Below are 20717 nucleotides of genomic sequence, written 5' to 3'. Positions count from 1 at the left end.
AAGAAATAATTGCTGAAAACTTCCCCACACTGGGGGAGGAAGTAATCAAACAGACCACGGAAATACACAGAACCCCCAACAGAAAGGATCCAAGAAGGGCAACACCAAGACACATAATAATTAAAATGGCAAAGATCAAGGACAAGGAAAGAGTGTTAAAGGCAGCTAGAGAGAAAAAGGTCACCTATAAAGGGAAACCCATCAGGCTAACGTCAGATTTCTCAACAGAAACCCTACAGGCCAGAAGAGAATGGCATGATATATTTAATACAATGAAACAGAAGGGCCTTGAACCAAGGATACTGTATCCAGCACGACTATCATTCAAATATGACGGTGGGATTAAACAATTCCCAGACAAACAAAAGCTGAGGGAATTTGCTTTCCACAAACCACCTCTACAGAACATCTTACAGGGACTGCTCTAGATGGGAGCACTCCTAGAAAGAGCACAGCACAAAACACCCAACATATGAAGAATCGAGGAGGAGGAACAAGAAGGGAGAGAAGAAAAGAATCTCCAGACAGTGTATATAACAGCTCAATAAGCGAGCTAAGTTAGGCAGTAAGATACTAAAGAGGCTAACCTTGAACCTTTGGTAACCACGAATTTAAAGCCTGCAATGGCAATAAGTACATATCTTTCAATAGTCACCCTAAATGTTAATGGGTTGAATGCACCAATCAAAAGACACAGAGTAACAGAATGGATAAAAAAGCAAGACCCATCTATATGCTGCTTACAAGAAACTCACCTCAAACCCAAAGACATGTACAGACTAAAAGTCAAGGGATGGAAAAACATATTTCAAGCAAACAACAGTGAGAAGAAAGCAGGGGTTGCAGTACTAATATCAGACAAAATAGACTTCAAAACAAAGAAAGTAACAAGAGATAAAGAAGGACACTACATAATGATAAAGGGCTCAGTCAAACAAGAGGATATAACCATTCTAAATATATATGCACCCAACACAGGAGCACCAGCATATGTGAAACAAATACTAACAGAACTAAAGGGGGATATAGACTGCAATGCATTCATTCTAGGAGACTTCAACACACCACTCACCCCAAAGGATAGATCCACTGGGCAGAAAATAAGTAAGGACACGGAAGCACTGAACAACACAGTAGAGCAGATGGACCTAATAGACATCTATAGAACTCTACATCCAAAAGCAGCGGGATATACATACTTCTCAAGTGCACATGGAACATTCTCCAGAATAGACCACATACTAGGCCACAAAAAGAGCCTCAGAAAATTCCAAAAGATTGAAATCCTACCAACCAACTTTTCAGACCACAAAGGCATAAAACTAGAAATAAACTGTACAAAGAAAGCAAAGAGGCTCACGAACACATGGAGGCTTAACAACACGCTCCTAAATAATCAATGGATCAATGACCAAATCAAAATGGAGATCCAGCAATATATGGAAACAAATGACAACAACAACACTAAGCCCCAACTTCTGTGGGACGCAGCAAAAGCAGTCTTAAGAGGAAAGTATATAGCAATCCAAGCATATTTAAAAAAGGAAGAGCAATCCCAAATGAATGGTCTAATATCACAATTATCGAAATTGGAAAAAGAAGAACAGATGAGGCCTAAGGTCAGCAGAAGGAGGGACATAATAAAGATCAGAGAAGAAATAAATAAAATTGAGAAGAATAAAACAATAGCAAAAATCAATGAAACCAAGAGCTGGTTCTTCGAGAAAATAAACAAAATAGATAAGCCTCTAGCCAGACTTATTAAGAAGAAAAGAGAGTCAACACAAATCAACAGTATCAGAAACGAGAAAGGAAAAATCACGACGGACCCCACGGAAATGCAAAGAATTATTGGAGAATACTATGAAAACCTATATGCTAACAAGCTGGGAAACCTAGGAGAAATGGACAACTTCCTAGAAAAATATAACCTTCCAAGATTGACCCAGGAAGAAACAGAAAATCTAAACAGACCAATTACCAGCAACGAAATTGAAGAGGTAATCAAAAAACTACCAAAGAACAAAACCCCCGGGCCAGATGGATTTACCTCGGAATTTTATCAGACATACAGGGAAGACATAATACCCATTCTCCTTAAAGTTTTCCAAAAAATAGAGGAGGATGGGATACTCCCAAACTCATTCTATGAAGCTAACATCACCCTAATACCAAAACCAGGCAAAGACCCCACCAAAAAAGAAAACTACAGACCAATATCCCTGATGAACGTAGATGCAAAAATACTCAACAAAATATTAGCAAACCGAATTCAAAAATACATCAAAAGGATCATACACCATGACCAAGTGGGATTCATTCCAGGGATGCAAGGATGGTACAACATTCGAAAGTCCATCAACATCATCCACCACATCAACAAAAAGAAAGACAAAAACCACATGATCATCTCCATAGATGCTGAAAAAGCATTTGACAAAGTTCAACATCCATTCACGATAAAAACTCTCAGCAAAATGGGAATAGAGGGCAAGTACCTCAACATAATAAAGGCCATCTATGAAAAACCCACAGCCAACATTATATTGAACAGCGAGAAGCTGAAAGCATTTCCTCTGAGATCGGGAACTAGACAGGGATGCCCACTCTCTCCACTGTTATTTAACATAGTACTGGAGGTCCTAGCCACGGCAATCAGACAAAATAAAGAAATACAAGGAATCCAGATTGGTAAAGAAGAAGTTAAACTGTCACTATTTGCAGATGACATGATACTGTACATAAAAAACCCTAAAGATTCCACCCCAAAACTACTAGAACTGATATCGGAATACAGCAAAGTTGCAGGATACAAAATCAACACACAGAAATCTGTGGCTTTCCTATATACTAACAATGAACCAACAGAGAGAGAAATCAGGAAAACAACTCCATTCACAATTGCATCAAAAAAAATAAAATACCTAGGAATAAACCTAACCAAAGAAGTGAAAGACTTATACTCTGAAAACTACAAGTCACTCTTAAGAGAAATTAAAGGGGACACTAACAGATGGAAACTCATCCCATGCTCGTGGCTAGGAAGAATTAATATCGTTAAAATGGCCATCCTGCCCAAAGCAATATACAGATTTGATGCAATCCCTATGAAACTACCAGCAACATTCTTCAATGAACTGGAACAAATAATTCAAAAATTCATATGGAAAAACCAAAGACCCCGAATAGCCAAAGCAATCCTGAGAAAGAAGAATAAAGTAGGGGGGATCTCACTCCCCAACTTCAAGCTCTACTATAAAGCCATAGTAATCAAGACAATTTGGTACTGGCACAAGAGCAGAGCCACAGACCAATGGAACAGACTAGAGAATCCAGACATTAACCCAGACATATATGGTCAATTAATATTTGATAAAGGAGCCATGGACATACAATGGCGAAATGACAGTCTCTTCAACAGGTGGTGCTGGCAAAACTGGACAGCTACATGTAGGAGAATGAAACTGGACCATTGTCTAACCCCATATACAAAAGTAAACTCAAAATGGATCAAAGACCTGAATGTAAGCCATGAAACCATTAAACTCTTGGAAGAAAACATAGGCGAAAACCTCTTAGACATAAACATGAGTGACCTCTTCTTGAACATATCTCCCCGGGCAAGGAAAACAACAGCAAAAATGAGTAAGTGGGACTATATTAAGCTGAAAAGCTTCTGTACAGCAAAAGACACCATCAATAGAACAAGAAGGATCCCTACAGTATGGGAGAATATATTTGAAAATGACACATCCGATAAAGGCTTGACGTCCAGAATATATAAGGAGTTCACACGCCTCAACAAACAAAAAACAAATAACCCAATTAAAAAATGGGCAGAGGAACTGAACAGACGGTTCTCCAAAAAAGAAATACAGATGGCCAACAGACACATGAAAAGATGCTCCACATCGCTAATTATCAGAGAAATGCAAATTAAAACTACAATGAGGTATCACCTCACACCAGTAAGGATGGCTGCCATCCAAAAGACAAACAACAACAAATGTTGGCGAGGCTGTGGAGAAAGGGGAACCCTCCTACACTGCTGGTGGGAATGTAAGTTAGTTCAACCATTGTGGAAAGCAGTATGGAGGTACATCAAAATGCTCAAAACAGACTTACCATTTGACCCAGGAATTGCACTCCTAGGAATTTACCCTAAGAATGCAGCAATCAAGTTTGAGAAAGACAGATGCACCCCTATGTTTATTGCAGCACTATTTACAATAGCCAAGAATTGGAAGCAACCTAAATGTCCATCAATAGATGAATGGATAAAGAAGATGTGGTACATATACACAATGGAATACTACTCAGCTATAAGAAAAGGGCAAATCCAATCATTTGCAGCAACATGGATGGAGCTGGAGGGTATTATGCTCAGTGAAACAAGCCAAGCGGAGAAAGAGAAATACCAAATGATTTCACTTATCTGTGGAATATAAGAACAAAGGAAAAACTGAAGGAACAAAACAGCAGCAGAATCACAGAACTCAAGAATGGACTAACAGGTACCAAAGGGAAAGGGACTGGGGAGGATGGGTGGGTAGGGAGGGATAAGGGGGGGAGAAGTAGGGGGGTATTAAGATTAACATGCATGGGGGGTAGGAGAAAAGGGAGGGCTGTACAACTCAGAGAAGGCAAGTAGTGATTCTACAACATTTTGCTATGCTGATGGACAGTGACTGTAAAGGGGTTTATAGGGGAGACCTGGTATAGGGGAGAGCCTAGTAAACATAATATTCGTCATGTAAGTGTAGATTAGTGATAGCAAAAAAAAAAAAAAAAAAAAAAAAAGAGCAGTTCCTGTGTGGTAACCTCCAACGAGTTCTACACAAGGGTATAAAGGGCATATAAAAGGGTAGGCAAAGGGTCTGTTTGTGTTTATACAGAGGATCAAAGCCTAATTGGGCTACCCCGAAAATGAACTAAGATACGATATGAAAAAGAACTTCCAACATCTGCACCCTCTGGAAGACTCATGCCAGAAGATGATCATCAAAAAACCCCAACAAAGATCCACGCACTGCTACAGCTGTAGATGCACTCATCCCACCAGTTCCTGGACCTGCCATGGGAATGAGGAAGGAGATATCTAAGCTGGCCTGTGCATACAGTAAAACAACAAATTTGACTGGATCTATACTGTTGGAACTCAACCAAGAATTTGGAGAAGTGCAAATTGTAGCGCTCCAAAGTCTTACAACTACAAACTATTTATTGTTAAAAGAACATATGGCATGTGAACAGTCCCCAGGAATGGGTTGTTTTCATTTGTCTGATTTCTCTCAGACTGTTCAAGTTCATTTGGACAATATCCACCATATCATAGATAAGTTTTCACAAATGCCTAAGGTGCCTAACTGGTTTTCTTGGTTTCACTGCAGATGGCTGGTAATTACAGATATGCTTTGGTTATGTAACTATACTCCTATTATGTTAATGTGTGTGTGCAATTTAAGTAGTCGCTTAAAACCTATACATGCTGAAGTTACTCTACAAGAAGATATATCAAAGAAATAATCAATCTTCCCATGTTTTCTTCCGCCTGCTACTTCTATAGCTTTTCTTCTTCCTTCCTAATTACAACCCTTAAATAGAATTCGTGCCTCATATCAAATTTACCGAGTATCATAATTCTTCCAAGTGGTAAAGATACCTCAAGACAAATGCTGGGCATAGAAGCCACAGGGCATAAATATGCAAAGAAGTAAAAAGTTAACTTTTTCAAACAATAAGGCTTCTCTCTCACTTACCAACTTCACATTTCCCTGTATGGCCCCGGAAGATGACTGGTTAGCCAGAGACGGGTAAGATTCCTCAAGGGAGGAACAACCTAAGACAGGCACAGTCGCAGGGGGGCCATCAGGTGAGAAATTGGGGATCAACAGAGGTGAGGCTTAGAACCTCACCCCCCCGTTCTGAGAGAAATCTTCTGCATACGTGGATGTTTTATTGCCCTGGTCTAGCTTGGATTAACACATAGTCTACAGGCACACACCTGATCATCTACATGTGCTCTCTTACAACACTAAACTATGTTTTCTACCTTTATCTTGTATCTACCTACCACTTCAGCATTTTATTAAAAATAATAATAATAAAGAGAGAAATGTGGTATCCACATATAAATCAAGTATAAAAACCAAATGAGTATTCATATTTGAACTGACTGTTTATAGTTCATAATGCATGAGCAAAACCGAAAGTTTCTGTGATGACTGCCCTTGTACTGTTCACTATGTAACTTATTCATTATGTAAGAATTTGTTCTACATGTAAAAACTTGTTTGTTATGCCTCAGAAGATTGGAGACTGACAAAAATTAGGCTTGGGGTGGAATAATGATTGTGTATTGAGCATTGACTCCCCTATACAGAATTTTATTGTCGTTAACAACCATTTGATCAATAAATATGAGAGATGCCCTCACAGAAAAAAAAAAAAAGGACAGACTTCCAATGGTAAAATAAATTAGTAACCGGGATGTAAGGTATAGCATAAGGAATATAGTCAAGATATTGTAACAGCCTGGTAGGGTGATAGCTGGAACCTAGAATTATGTATATAAATGTTCTACCACTGTGTTGTACACTTGAAACTCATGTAATGTAATAGTGTGTGTCAACTACCCTTCAATAAAAAATAATTATTAAAATTAAAAAAAAAAAAAAAAAAAATGGTTAAGATGGTATATTTTATGTATTTTACCACAATTAAAAGAAAAACTAAAGCTGTTCTTTAACTTAAATTTTTTTTGACTATGGCTAAGCTACTAAAATATGTGGTGGCACAAATGTAAAACAAAAACAAACAAAATACAACTGAGATATCACTTCTTACCTATAACATTATAAAATATGGAAAAAAATATGAAAATACATTTTGTTTGTGGGGCTTTAGGGAAAATAAGTGTAGTCATACATTGTTGATAGGAAGGTAAATTTGTATATACCTCTTTGGCAGGGAATTTAGAAATAATCAGAAACAACTAGATACATGTTTATCTATTGATTCAATAATTTCACCTTTAAAAATTTACCTTAAACTGCCCCTCCAACAATATGAAAACAAACATGCACATTACAGCTTTGTTTGTAATTGCAAAATGTTGTGAATACTCTAAATTCCTAAACATAGAGAAGTAGAATAAATATGATATATATGCGCATTATATATTGTAATTATACATATTATATGTGTGTATAGTTTACATACACATGTGTATGGGTGTGTATTCTCCCATGTGTAAGATTTAAGATTCCTGGACCTACTGTACGAACATTTCATTAGTGTTTTCTATTTGTTGCCATGTCATTGTTCAAATTTTTCACTGCTGTCAGCAGTACATAAAGGTGCTAGTCTTACCAATATTGAGTTTTATAACAATAATTTGAAAAATCTAGTTTCATATATGAGAAAATGATACTATCAGGCTGCTATAATTTACACTCATTTAGGTAATGTAAAGGATAGGCATTTTTAATATTTGTGTACCATTTGTTGCTCATCTGTGGAGTTTTGGAAATCTAATAAAGAGAGTCATCCAAAAATAAAATGCCTTCAACAAGTCCCTCATATATCTATCATCAAAATGATCACTTCAGAGGGATGAGATTAAAGATGGTGTTGTGAGAGGTAAGACAGAGGCTTCCTCCTAAAACTGCATATAATATGAAAATATGATTAATACAACTAATCTTGAAAGAGCAACAGGAAAGAGGACTGCATCAGACTGCATACACCTGGAGAAAAGAACAAACCTCACAGAACAGGGTAATGTACCAAAGCCATGGCCTGGTGGGACCCAAGCCCTTCCCCCACCCCAGCTCACCAGCAGGGAAGAGAAATGGAGCGGGGAGGGAGTGGAGGCCTGGGACTGCTGAAAACCTAGGTCTGGAGATCTGCTCTGGGAACACAAGCCTATATTACATGGGGCTCTCATGATTAGGGGGGTGGGAAAGCTAAGACAGGCAGAATACCTGGAAAGACTGAGATTATAGCCTCTTGTGGAAAACAGGGATCTATACCTGGCTGCTCTGGGACAAAAGAAAGGTGGGAAGACTGAGAGACTTCCTACCAGTGAGAGGGCTGCTAAAGGGGCAAGGATTGCACAGAGCTTACTGTTCAGAAGAATGGACAGGTAGACAAAATTGTTCAGGTGCACTCTGCTGAGCAGGCTGGGAATTTTGATGATCTTCAGGTGCTCCATCTCCCTGGCTGGCAATGCAGCTCCAAAGACCCCTTCCATGATATGCAGCCTGCTGCACCTTCCTCCCAGACAGCCCGCACCTAGCTCACAAACCACGAAATCCTGCCCTGGTGTTAGGCCAGCCAGAGGGAAACCCCACCTACAGCAGCTACAAACACAAAGCATAGAGGCTTATACCTGTGTCCTCAGCCCCCTCGTTCTGGCAGTGGAGGCAGGCATAGCAGTAAGAAAGAAGGAAACAGCTCTATCCTCCCCCTAGGCACCAACACCACTCCCCTGAAATGCCCGAAATTGCTCCAGGGGCTGAGCAGCTCCAGAGAGTAGAACTTCTGGACACTAGGGGGTGCCACATACAAATATGAAAAGTCAAAGGAACATGGTTCAAAGCAAAATTATATATACACCAGAGAAAGAGTGGAATGAAATTGACCTCATGAATCTTCCTGACAGAGCTTTCAAAATAAAAGTCATTAACATGCTCATGGAGGTGCAGAAAAATATTCAAGAACTCAGGAATGAATTCCGGTCAGAGACCCAATCATTATGGAACACAGTATCAGAAATGAAACATAAAATGGAGGGTTTTAAAAGCAGATTGGATATGGAGGAGGAGATAATAAATGAAATTGAAATTAGAGAAGAGGAATACAAAGAAGCTGAGGCACAAAAAGAAAACAGGATCTCTAAGAATGAAAGAATATTGAGTGAAGTGTGTGACCAATCAGAACGGAACAATATTCGTATTATAGGGGTACCAGAAGAAGAAGAGGGAGAAAAAGGGAAAGAAAGTGACTTTGAGAAGCTAATTGCTGAAAACTTCCCCAATCTGGGGACAGAGATAGTCTCTCAGGCCATGGATGTACACAGATCTCCCAACACAAGTGACCCAAGGAGGACAACACCAAGACATATAATAATTAAAATGGCAAAGATCAAGGATAAGGACAGACTATTAAAAGCATCCAGAGAAAGAAATAAAATCACATAGAAAGGAAAACACATCAGGCTATCATAAGACTTCTCAGCAAAAACCTTACAGGCCAGAAGGGAGAGGCATGATGTATTTAATGCAATAAAGCAGAAGGTCCTCAAACCAAGAATACTTTATCTGGCAAGATTATCATTTAAATTGGAAGGAGGGATTAAACAACTTCCAGGTAAGCAAAAGCTAAGAGAATTTACCTCCCACAAACTACAGTATATTTTAGAGAGACTGCTATAGATGGAAGTGTTTCTAAGGTTTAATAGCTGTCAGCAGAGGTAATAAAACCACAGTAAAGAATGTAAAATAGTTACTTACTAAGAAAATGCAAAATTAAATCACCTACCCCCAAAGTCAATCAAGGGATAGACAAAGAGTACAGAATATGACACCCAATATAAAAAGAATGGAGGAGGAAGTAAAAGGAGAAGAAGAAAAGAACCTTTAGATTGTGTTCATAATGGCACACTAACTGAGTTAAGTTAGACTGTTAGATAGTAAAGAAGTTAACCTTGAACCTTTGGTAATCATGAATCTAAAGCCTGCAATGGCAATAAGTACATATCTATTGATAAACACCCAAAATGTAAATGTCTCAATGCACCAATCAAAAGACATAGAGTTACTGAATGGATGAAAAAACAAGACCCATCTATATGCTGCCTACAAGAGACTCACTTTAAACCCAAAGATGTACACAGACTAAAAGTGAAGGGATGGAAAAAGATATTTCATGCAACTAATACAGAGAAAAAAGCAGGACTTGCAGTTCTTGTATCAGACAATATAGACTTCAAAACAAAGAAACTAACAAGAGATAAAGAAGGACATTACATAATGATAAAGGGGTCAATTCAAAAAGAGGATATAACCATTATAAATATCTATGCACCCAACACAGGAGCACCTACATATGTGAAACAAATACTAACTGAATTAAAAGGGGAAATAGAATGCAATGCATTCATTATAGAAGACTTCAACACTCCACTCACTCCAAAGGACAGATCAACAAGACAGAAAATAAGTAAACAGACAGAAGCATTGGATAACAGAGGAAGGGGAGACATAATAAAGATTGGAGCAGAAATAAATAAAATTGAGAAGAATAAAACAATAGAAAGAATCAATGAAAGCAGGAGCTGGTTCTACAAGAAAATAAACAAAATAGATAAACCCCTAGCCAGACTAATCAAGAAAAAAAGAGAGTCTACACACATAAACAGAATCAGAAATGAGAAAGGAAATATAACTGTGGACACCACAGAAATACAACAAATTATTAGAGAATACTATAAAAAATTGTTTGCTAACAAATTGGATAACCTAGAAGAAATGGACAACTTTCTAGAAAAATAAAACCTTCCAAGACTGAACGAGAAAGAAACAGAAAATGTAAACAGACCAATTACCAGCAATGAAATTGAATTGGTAATCAAAAAACTACTGAAGAACAAAATTCCTGGACCAGATGGCTTCACCACTGAATTTAATCAAACATTTAGAGAAGACCAATACCCATCCTCCTTAAAGATTTCCAGAAAGTAGAAGAGGAGGGAATACTTCCAAACTCATTCTATGAGGTCAGCATCACTCTAATACCAAAACCAGGCAAAGACACCACAAAAAAAGAAAATTACAGATCAATATCCATGATGAACATAGATGCAAAAATACTCAACAAAATATTAGGAAACCGAATTCAAAAATACATCAAAAAGATCATCCACCATGATCAAGTAGGATTTATTCCAGGGATGCAAGGATGGTACAACATTCAAAAATCCATCAACATTATCCACCACCAACAAAAGAAGGACAAAATCCACATGATTATCCCCATAGGTGCTGAAAAAGCATTTGAGAAAATTCAACATCCATTCATGATAAAAAATCTCAACAAAATGGGTATAGAGGGCAAGTACCTCAACATAATAAAGGCCATACATCACAAACCTACAGCCAACATCATAACAGCGAGAAGCTGAAAGCCTTTCCTTTAAGACCGGGAACAAGACAAGGATGCTCACTCTCTCCACTTTCATTCAACATAGTTCTGGAGGTCCTTGCCACAATAATTAAACAAAACAAAGAAATAAGGGGCATCCAGATTGGTAAGGAAGAACTTAAACTGCCACTGTTTGCAGATGACATGATATTGTACATAAAAAACCCTAAAGAACCCACTCCAAAACTACTAGATCTAATACCTGCATTCAACAAAGTTGCAGGATACAAAATTAATACACATAAATCCATTGCATTCCTATTCACTAACGATGAACTAGCAGAGGGAGAAATCAGAAAAACAATTCCATTCACATTTGCATCAAAGAGAATAAAATACTTAGGAATAAACCTAACCAAGGAAGTGAAAGACCTATACTTTGAAAAGTACAAGACACTCATGAGAGGAATTAAAGAAGATACCAATAAATGAAAACACATCCTGTGCTCATGGGTAGGAAGAAGTAATATTGTCAAAATGGCCATCCTGCCTAAAGCAATCTACAGACTCAATGCAATTCCTATCAAAATACCAACAGCATTCTTCAAGGAACTAGAGCAAATCATTCTAAAATTCATATGGAACCACAAAAGACCCTGAATAGCCAAAGCAATCCTGAGAAGGAACAATAAAACAGGGAGGATTATGTTCCCCAAATTCAAGCTCTACTATAAAGCCACAAGTAATCAAGACAATTTGGTACTGGCACAAGAACACACTCATAGACCAATGGAAAAGACTAGATAGCTCAGATATAAACCCAACCATATATGGTCAATTAATGTATGATAAAGGAGACAGGGACATACAATGGGGAAATGATAGCCTCTTCAAAAACTGGTGTTGGCAAAACTGGACAGCTACATACAAGAGAATGAAACTGGATTACTGTTTAACTCCATACACAAAAGAAAACTAAAAATGGATCAAACACCTGGGTGTAAGTCATGAAACCATAAAACTTTTAGAAGACAACATAGGCAAAAATCTCCTGAATATAAACATGAGCAACTTCTTCCTGAATGCATATCCTCAAGCAAGGGAAACAAAAGCAAAAATGAACACATGGGACTACATCAAACTTAAAAGCTTCTGTACAGCAATGAACACCATAAACAGAACAAAAAGGCATCCTACAGTATGGGAGAATATATTGTAAATGACATATTCAACAAGGGTTTAACATCCAAAATATATAAAGAACTCACATGCCTCAACACCCAAAAAGCAAATAACCCAAATAAAAAATGGGCAGAGGATATGAACATGCACTTCTCGAAAGAAGAAATTCAGATGGCCAACAAACACATGAAAATATGCTCCACATCACTAATCACCAGGGAAATGCAAATTATAACCACAATGAGATATTTCCTCACACTAGTTAGGATGGCCAGCACCAAAAAGACTACGAAAAACAAATGCTGGCAAGGATGCAGAGAAAGGGGAACCCTCCTACACTGCTGGTGGGAATGTAAGCTAGTTCAACCATTGTGGAAAGCAATATGGAGGTTCCTCTAAAAATTAAATATAGAAATACCATTTGACCAGGGAATCTCACTCCTTGGAATTTAACCAAGGAATACAAGTTCTCAGATTAAAAAAGACATATGGAAAGTGGAGCCAAGATGGCGGCATGAGTAGAGCAGCGGAAATCTCCTCCCAAAACCACATATATCTATGAAAATATAACAAAGACAACTCTTCCTAGAATAAAGACCAGAGGACACAGGACAACATCCAGACCACATCCACACCTGCAAGAACCCAGTGCCTCATAAAGGGGGTAAGATACAAGCCCCGGCCCCGCGGGACCCGAGCGCCTCTCCCACCAGCTCCCAGTGGGATAAGAGCAGGCAGAGCAGGAGGGAGAAGGAGCCCAGGAATGCTGAACACCCAACCCCAGCCATCTGGGCCAGAGCGCAGACACAGTGCGTGCACGGGGGGCCCTGGATACTAGGGAAACAGGGCAGCAAGAACAGTGAGCGGGTACCGGAGGCCTGGTGCTGCAGGATATAAGAAAAGCGAGCGGCCATTTTTTTTTCTGTTTTGTTTGGGCAAGCGCTTTTTGGAAGTCTTAAAGGGATAGGGACCGCAATACTAGGGAAACAGGGCAGCAAGACCGGTGAGCAGAAGCCTGAGGCTGGCACCAGAGATTAAAGAAAAACGAGTGGCCATTTTATATATATATATTTTTTTTAACTATTTCTTTTGATTAAAAAAATTTTTTTTTTGTTTTTTTGTGGTCGTTGTTTTGTTTTGGTGGGTGCTTATTGGAAGTCTTAAAGGGGAAGGGCGGGACATTTAATCCAGAGGTAGAGAATCCGGGGATCTCTGGGTACCCTAATCGCCGGGGCTGCAGGGAGCTCGGAGGCCCCTTACAGAGATAAATAGCCTCCAGGCCGCTCCCCCTCCAACGCGTCTCCATCATTATGGAGCAGCAGCCGAGTCAAGCCACGCCCACAGCAACAGCGGAGATAAACTCCATAGCAGTCGGGCAGGAAGCAGAAGCCCTGTCTGCGTGCAGATACCCAGCACAAGCCACTAGAAGTCGCTGTTCTCCCAGGAGAGGAGGGCCACAAACCAACAAGAATGAAGTTCTTCCAGCCGTCACTCGTCCCAGCTCTGCAAACCATTCCAATCACCATGAAAAGGCAAAACTAAAGGTAGACAAAGATCACAGAGACAACACCAGAGAAGGAGACAGACCTAACCAGTCTTCCTGACAAAGAATTCAAAATAAGAATCATAAACATGCTGACAGAGATGCAGAGAAATAAGCAAGAGAAATGGGATGAAGTCCGGAGGGAGATCACAGATGCCAGAAAGGAGATCACAGAAATGAAACAAACTCTGGAAGGGTTTATAAGCAGAATGGATAGGACGCAAGAAGCCATTGATGGAATTGAAATCAAAGAACAGGAACGCATAGAAGCTGACATAGAGAGAGATAAAAGGATCTCCAGGAATGAAACAATATTAAGAGAACTGTGTGACCAATCCAAAAGAAACAATATCCGTATTATAGGGGGACCAGAAGAAGAAGAGAGAGGAAAAGGGATGGAAATTATCTTGGAAGAAATAATTGCTGAAAACATCCCCAAACTGGGGGAGGAAATAATCGAACAGACCACGGAAATACACAGAAACCCCAACAGAAAGGATCCAAGAAGGAAAACACCAAGACACATAATAATTAAAATGGCAAAGATCAAGAACAAGGAAAGAGGTTTAAAGGCAGCTAAAGAGAAAAAGGTCACCTATAAAGGAAAACCCATCAGGCTAACGTCAGACTTCTTGACAGAAACCCTACAGGCCAGAAGAGAATGGCATGATATATTAAATGCAATGAAACAGAAGGGCCTTGAACCAAGGATACTGTATCCAGCACGACTATCATTCAAATATGATGTTGGGATTAAACAATTCCCAGACAAACAAAAGCTGAGGGAATTTGCTTCCCACAAACCACCTCTACAGGACATCTTACAGGGACTGCTCTAGATGGGAGCACTCCTAGAAAGAGCACAGCACAAAACACCCAACATATGAAGAAAGGAGGAGGAGGAATAAGAAGGGAGAGAAGAAAAGAATCTCCAGACAGTGTATATAACAGCTCAATAAGCGAGCTAAATTAGGCAGTAAGATACTAAAGAGGCTAACCTTGAACCTTTGGTAACCACGAATTTAAAGCCTGCAATGGCAATAAGTACATATCTTTCAATAGTCACCCTAAATGTAAATGGACTGAATGAACCAATCAAAAGACATAGAGTAACAGAATGGGTAAAAAAGCAAGACCCATTTATATGCTGCTTACAAGAAACTCACCTCAAACCCAAAGACATGTACAGACTAAAAGTCAAGGGATGGAAAAACATATTTCAAGCAAACAACAGCAAGAAGAAAGCAGGGGTTGCAGTACTAATATCAGACAAAATAGACTTCAAAACAAAGAATATAACAAGAGATAAAGAAGGACACTACATAATGATAAAGGGCTCAGTCCAACAAGAGGATATAACCATTCTAAATATATATATGCACCCAACACAGGAGCACCAGCATATGTGAAACAAATACTAACAGAACTAAAGGGGGAAATAGACTGCAATGCATTCATTCTAGGAGACTTCAACACACCACTCACTCCAAAGGATAGATCCACCTGGCAGAAAATAAGTAAGGACATGGAAGCACTGAACAACACACTAGAGCAGATGGACCTAATAGACATCTATAGAACTCTACAGCCAAAAGCAACAGCATATACATTCTTCTCAAGTGCATATGGAACATTCTCCAGAATAGACCACATACTAGGCCACAAAAAGAACCTCAGTAAATTCAAAAAGATTGAAATCCTACCAACAAACTTTTCAGACCACAAAGGCATAAAACTAGAAATAAACTGTACAAAGAAAGCAAAAAAGCTCACAAACACATGGAGGCTTAACAACATGCTGCCAAATAATCAATGGATCAATGACCAAATCAAAATGGAGATCCAGCAATATATGGAAAAAAATGACAACAACAACACAAAGCCCCAACTACTGTGGGATACAGCAAAAGCAGTCTTAAGAGGAAAGTATATAGCAATCCAAGCATATTTAAAAAAGGAAGAACAATCCCAAATGAATGCTCTAAGGTCACAATTATCAAAATTAGAAAAAGAAGAACAAATGGGCCTAAGGACAGCAGAAGTAGGGACATAATAAAGATCAGAGAAGAAATAAATAAAATTGAGAAGAATAAAACAATAGCAAAAGTCAATGAAACTAAGAGCTGGTTCTTCGAGAAAATAAACAAAATAGATAAGCCTCTAGCCAGACTTATTAAGAGGAAAAGACAGTCAACACAGATCAACAGTATCAGAAACGAGAAAGGAAAAATCACGACGGACCCCACAGAAATACAAATAATTGTTAGAGAATACTGTAAAAACCTATATGCTAACAAGCTGGGAAACCTAGGAGAAATGGACAACTTCTTAGAAAAATACAACCTTCCAAGACTGACTCAGAAAGAAACAGAAAATTTAAACAGACCAATTACCAGCAACGAAATTGAAGCGGTAATCAAAAAACTACCAAAGAACAAAACCCCCGGGCCAGATGGATTTACCTCAGAATTTTATCAGACATACAGGGAAGACATAATACCCATTCTCCTTAAAGTTTTCCAAAAAATAGAGGAGGAGGGGATACTCCCAAACTCATTCTATGAAGCTCACATCACCCTAATACCAAAACCAGGCAAAGACCCCACAAAAAAAGAACACTACAGACCAATATCCCTGTTGAACGTAGATGCAAAAATACTCAACAAAATATTAGCAAACGGAATTCAAAAATACATCAAAAGGATCGTACACCATGACCAAGTGGGATTCATCCCATGGATGCAAGGATGGTACAACATTCGAAAGTCCATCAACATCATCCACCACATCAACAAAAAGAAAGACAAAAACCACATGATCATCTCCATAGAAGCTGAAAAAGCATTTGACAAAGTTTAACATCCATTCATGATAAAAACTCTCAGCCAAATGGGAATAGACGGCAAGTACCTCAACATAATAAAGGCCATCTATGATAAACCCACAGCCAACATTATACTGAACAGCGAGAAGCTGAAAGCATTTCCTCTGAGATCGGGAACTAGACAGGGATGCCCACTCTCCCCACTGTTATTTAACATAGTACTGGAGGTCCTAGCCACGGCAATCAGACAAAACAAAAAAATACAAGGAATCCAGATTGTTAAAGAAGTTAAACTGTCACTGTTTGCAGATGACATGATACTGTACATAAAATTCCCTAAAGACTCCACCCCAAAATACTAGAACTGATATCGGAATACAGCAAAGTTGCAGGATACAAAATCAACACACAGAAATCTGTGGCTTTCCTATACAATAACAAAGAACCAACAGAAAGAGAAATCAGGAAAACAACTCCATTCACAATTGCATCAAAAAAAATAAAATACCTAGAAATAAACCTAACCAAAAAAGTGAAAGACTTATACTCTGAAAACTAAAAGTCACTCTTAAGAGAAATTAAAGGGGACACTAACAGATGGAAACTCATCCCATGCTCGTGGCTAGGAAGAATTAATATCGTCAAAATGGCCATCCTGCCCAAAGCAATATACAGATTTGATGCGATCCCTATGAAACTACCAGCAACATTCTTCAATGAACTGGAACAAATAATTCAAAAATTCATATGGAACCACCAAAGACCCCAAATAGCCAAAGCAATCCTGAGAAAGAAGAATAAAGTAGGGGGGATCTCACTCCCCAACTTCAAGCTCTACTATAAAGCCATAGTAATCAAGACAATTTGGTACTGGCACAAGAGCAGAGCCACAGACCAATGGAACAGACTAGAGAATCCAGGCATTAACCCAGACATATATGGTAAATTAATATTTGATAAAGGAGCCATGGACATACAATGGCAAAATGACAGTCTCTTCAACAGATGGTGCTGGCAAAACTGGACAGTTACATGTAGGAGAATGAAACTGGACCATTGTCTAACCCCATATACCAAAGTAAACTCAAAATGGATCAAAGACCTGAATGTAAGTCATGAAACCATTAAAGTCTTGGAAGAAAACATAGGCAAAAACCTCTTAGACAGAAACATGAGTGACCTCTTCTTGAACATATCTCCCCGGGTAAGGAAAACAACAGCAAAAATGAGTAAGTGGGACTATATTAAGCTGAAAAGCTTCTGTACAGCAAAAGACACCATCAATAGAACAAAAAGGAACCCTACAGTATGGGAGAATATATTTGAAAATGACACATCCGATAAAGTCTTCACGTCCAGAATATATAAAGAGCTCACACGCCTCAACAAACAAAAATCAAATAACCCAATTAAAAAATGGGCAGAGGAACTGAACAGACAGTTCTCCAAAATAGAAATACAGATGGCCAACAGACACATGAAAAGATGCTCCACATTGCTAATTATCAGAGAAATGCAAATTAAAACTACAATGAGGTATCACCTCACACCAGTAAGGATGGCTGCTATCCAAATGACAAACAACAGCAAATGTTGGCGAGGCTGTGGAGAAAGGAGAACCCTCCTACACTGCTGGTGTAAATGTAAGTTAGTTCAACCCTTGTGGAAAGCAGTATGGAGGTAAATCAAACTGCTCAAAACAGACTTACCATTTGACCCAGAAATTGCACTCCTAGGAATTTACCCTAAGAATGCAGCAATCAAGTATGAGAAAGACCAATGCACCCCTATGTTTATCGCAGCACTATTTACAATAGCCAAGAATTGGAAGCAACCTAAAGGTCCATCGATAGATGAATGAATAAAGAAGAAGTGGTACATATACACAATGGAATACTACTCAGCCATAAGAAAAGGGCAAATCCTACCATTTGCAGCAACATTGATGGAGCTGGAGGGTATTATGCTCAGTGAAACAAGCCAAGCAGAGAAAGAGAAATACCAAATGATTCCACTCATCTGTGGAATATAAGAACAAAGGAAAAACTGAGGGAACAAAACAGCAGCAGAATCACAGAACTCAAGAATGGACTAACAGGTACCAAAGGGAAAGGGACTGGGGAGGATGGGTGGGTAGAGAGGGATAAGGGGGGGAGAAGAAGGGGGGTATTAAAATTAGCATGCATGGGGGTGGGAGAAAGGGGAGGGCTGTACAACACAGAGAAGGCAAGTAGTGATTCTACAACATTTGCTATGCTGATGGACAGTGACTATAAAGGGGTTTATAGGTGGGATCTGTTATAGGGGAGAGCCTAGTAAACATAATATTCGTCATGTAAGTGTAGATTAATGATACCAGAAAAAAAAAAGCAGTTCCTGTGTGGAGACCTCCAATGAGTTCTACACAAGGGTATAAAGGGCATATAAAAGTGTAGGCAAAGGGTCTGTTTGTGTTTATACAGAGGATCAAAGCCTAATTGGGCTACCCCGAAAATGAACTAAGATACGATATGAAAGAGAACTTCCAACATCAGCACTCTCTGGAAGACGCATGCCAGAAGATGATCATCAAAATCCCCCAACAAAGATCCATGCACTGCTACAGCTGTAGAGGCCCTCATCCCACCAGCTCCTGGACTTGCCATGGGAATGGAGAAGGAGATATCTAAACCGGCCTGTGCATACAGTAAAACAACAAATTTGACTGGATCTATACTGTTGGAACTCAACCAAGAATTAGGAGAAGTGCAAATTGTAGCACTCCAAAATCTTACAACTACAGACTATTTACTGTTAAAAGAACATATGGGATGTGAACAGTCCCCAGGAATGGGTTGTTTTAATTTGTCTGATTTCTCTCAGACTGTTCAAGTTCAGTTGGACAATATCCACCATATCATAGATAAGTTTTCACACATGCCTAAGGTGCCTAACTGGTTTTCTTGGTTTCACTGGAGATGGCGGTAATTACAGGTATGCTTTGGTTATGTAACTATACTCCTATTATGTTAATGTGTGTGCACAATTTAATTAGTAGTTTAAAACCTATACATGCTAAAGTTACTCTACAAGAAGATATGTCAAAGAAATAATCAATCTTCCCATGTTTTCTTCTGCCTGCTACTTCTATAGCTTTTCTTCTTCCTTCCTAATTACAACCCTTAAATAGAATTCGTGCCTCATATCAAATTTACCGAATATCATAATTCTTCCAAGTGGTAAAGATACCTCAAGACAAATGCTGGGCATAGAAGCCACAGGGCATAAATATGCAAAGAAGTAAAAAGCTAACCATTTCAAACAATAAGGCTTCTTTCTCACTTACCAACTTTACATTTCCCTGTATGGACCCAGAAGATGACTGGTTAGCCAGAGACGGGTAAGATTCCTCAAGGGAGGAACAACCTAAGACAGGCACAGTCGCAGGGGGGCCATCAGGTGAGAAATTGGGGATCAACAGAGGTGAGGCTTAGAACCTCACCCCCCCTGTTCTGAGAGAAATCTTCTGCATACGTGGATGTTTTATTGCCCTTGTCTAGCTTGGATTAACACATAGTCTACAGGCACACACCTGATCATCTACATTTGCTCTCTTACAACACTAAACTATGTTTTCTACCTTTATCTTGTATCTATCTACCACTTCAGCATTTTATTAAAAATAATAATAATAAAGAGAGAAATGTGGTATCCACATATAAATCAAGTATAAAAATCAAATGAGTATTCATATTTGAACTGACTGTTTATAGTTCATAATGCATGAGCAAAACCAAAAGTTTCTGTGATGACTGCCCTTGTACTGCTCACCATGTAACTTATTCACTATGTAAGAATTTGTTCTCCGTGTAAGAACTTGTTCGTTATGCTTCAGAAAATTGGAGACTGACGAAAATTAGGCTTGGGGTGGATTAATGATTGTGCATTGAGCATTGACTCCCCTATACAGAGTTTATTGTTGTTAACAACCATTTGATCAATAAATATGAGAGATGCCCTCACACACACAAAAAAAAAGTACAC

The sequence above is a fragment of the Manis pentadactyla genome, chromosome 4, assembly GCF_030020395.1.
Source record: "Manis pentadactyla isolate mManPen7 chromosome 4, mManPen7.hap1, whole genome shotgun sequence".
Classification (NCBI taxonomy): domain Eukaryota; kingdom Metazoa; phylum Chordata; class Mammalia; order Pholidota; family Manidae; genus Manis; species Manis pentadactyla.
The sequence above is the reverse complement of the archived record's forward strand: the minus strand, read 5'-3'. Positions refer to the sequence as shown.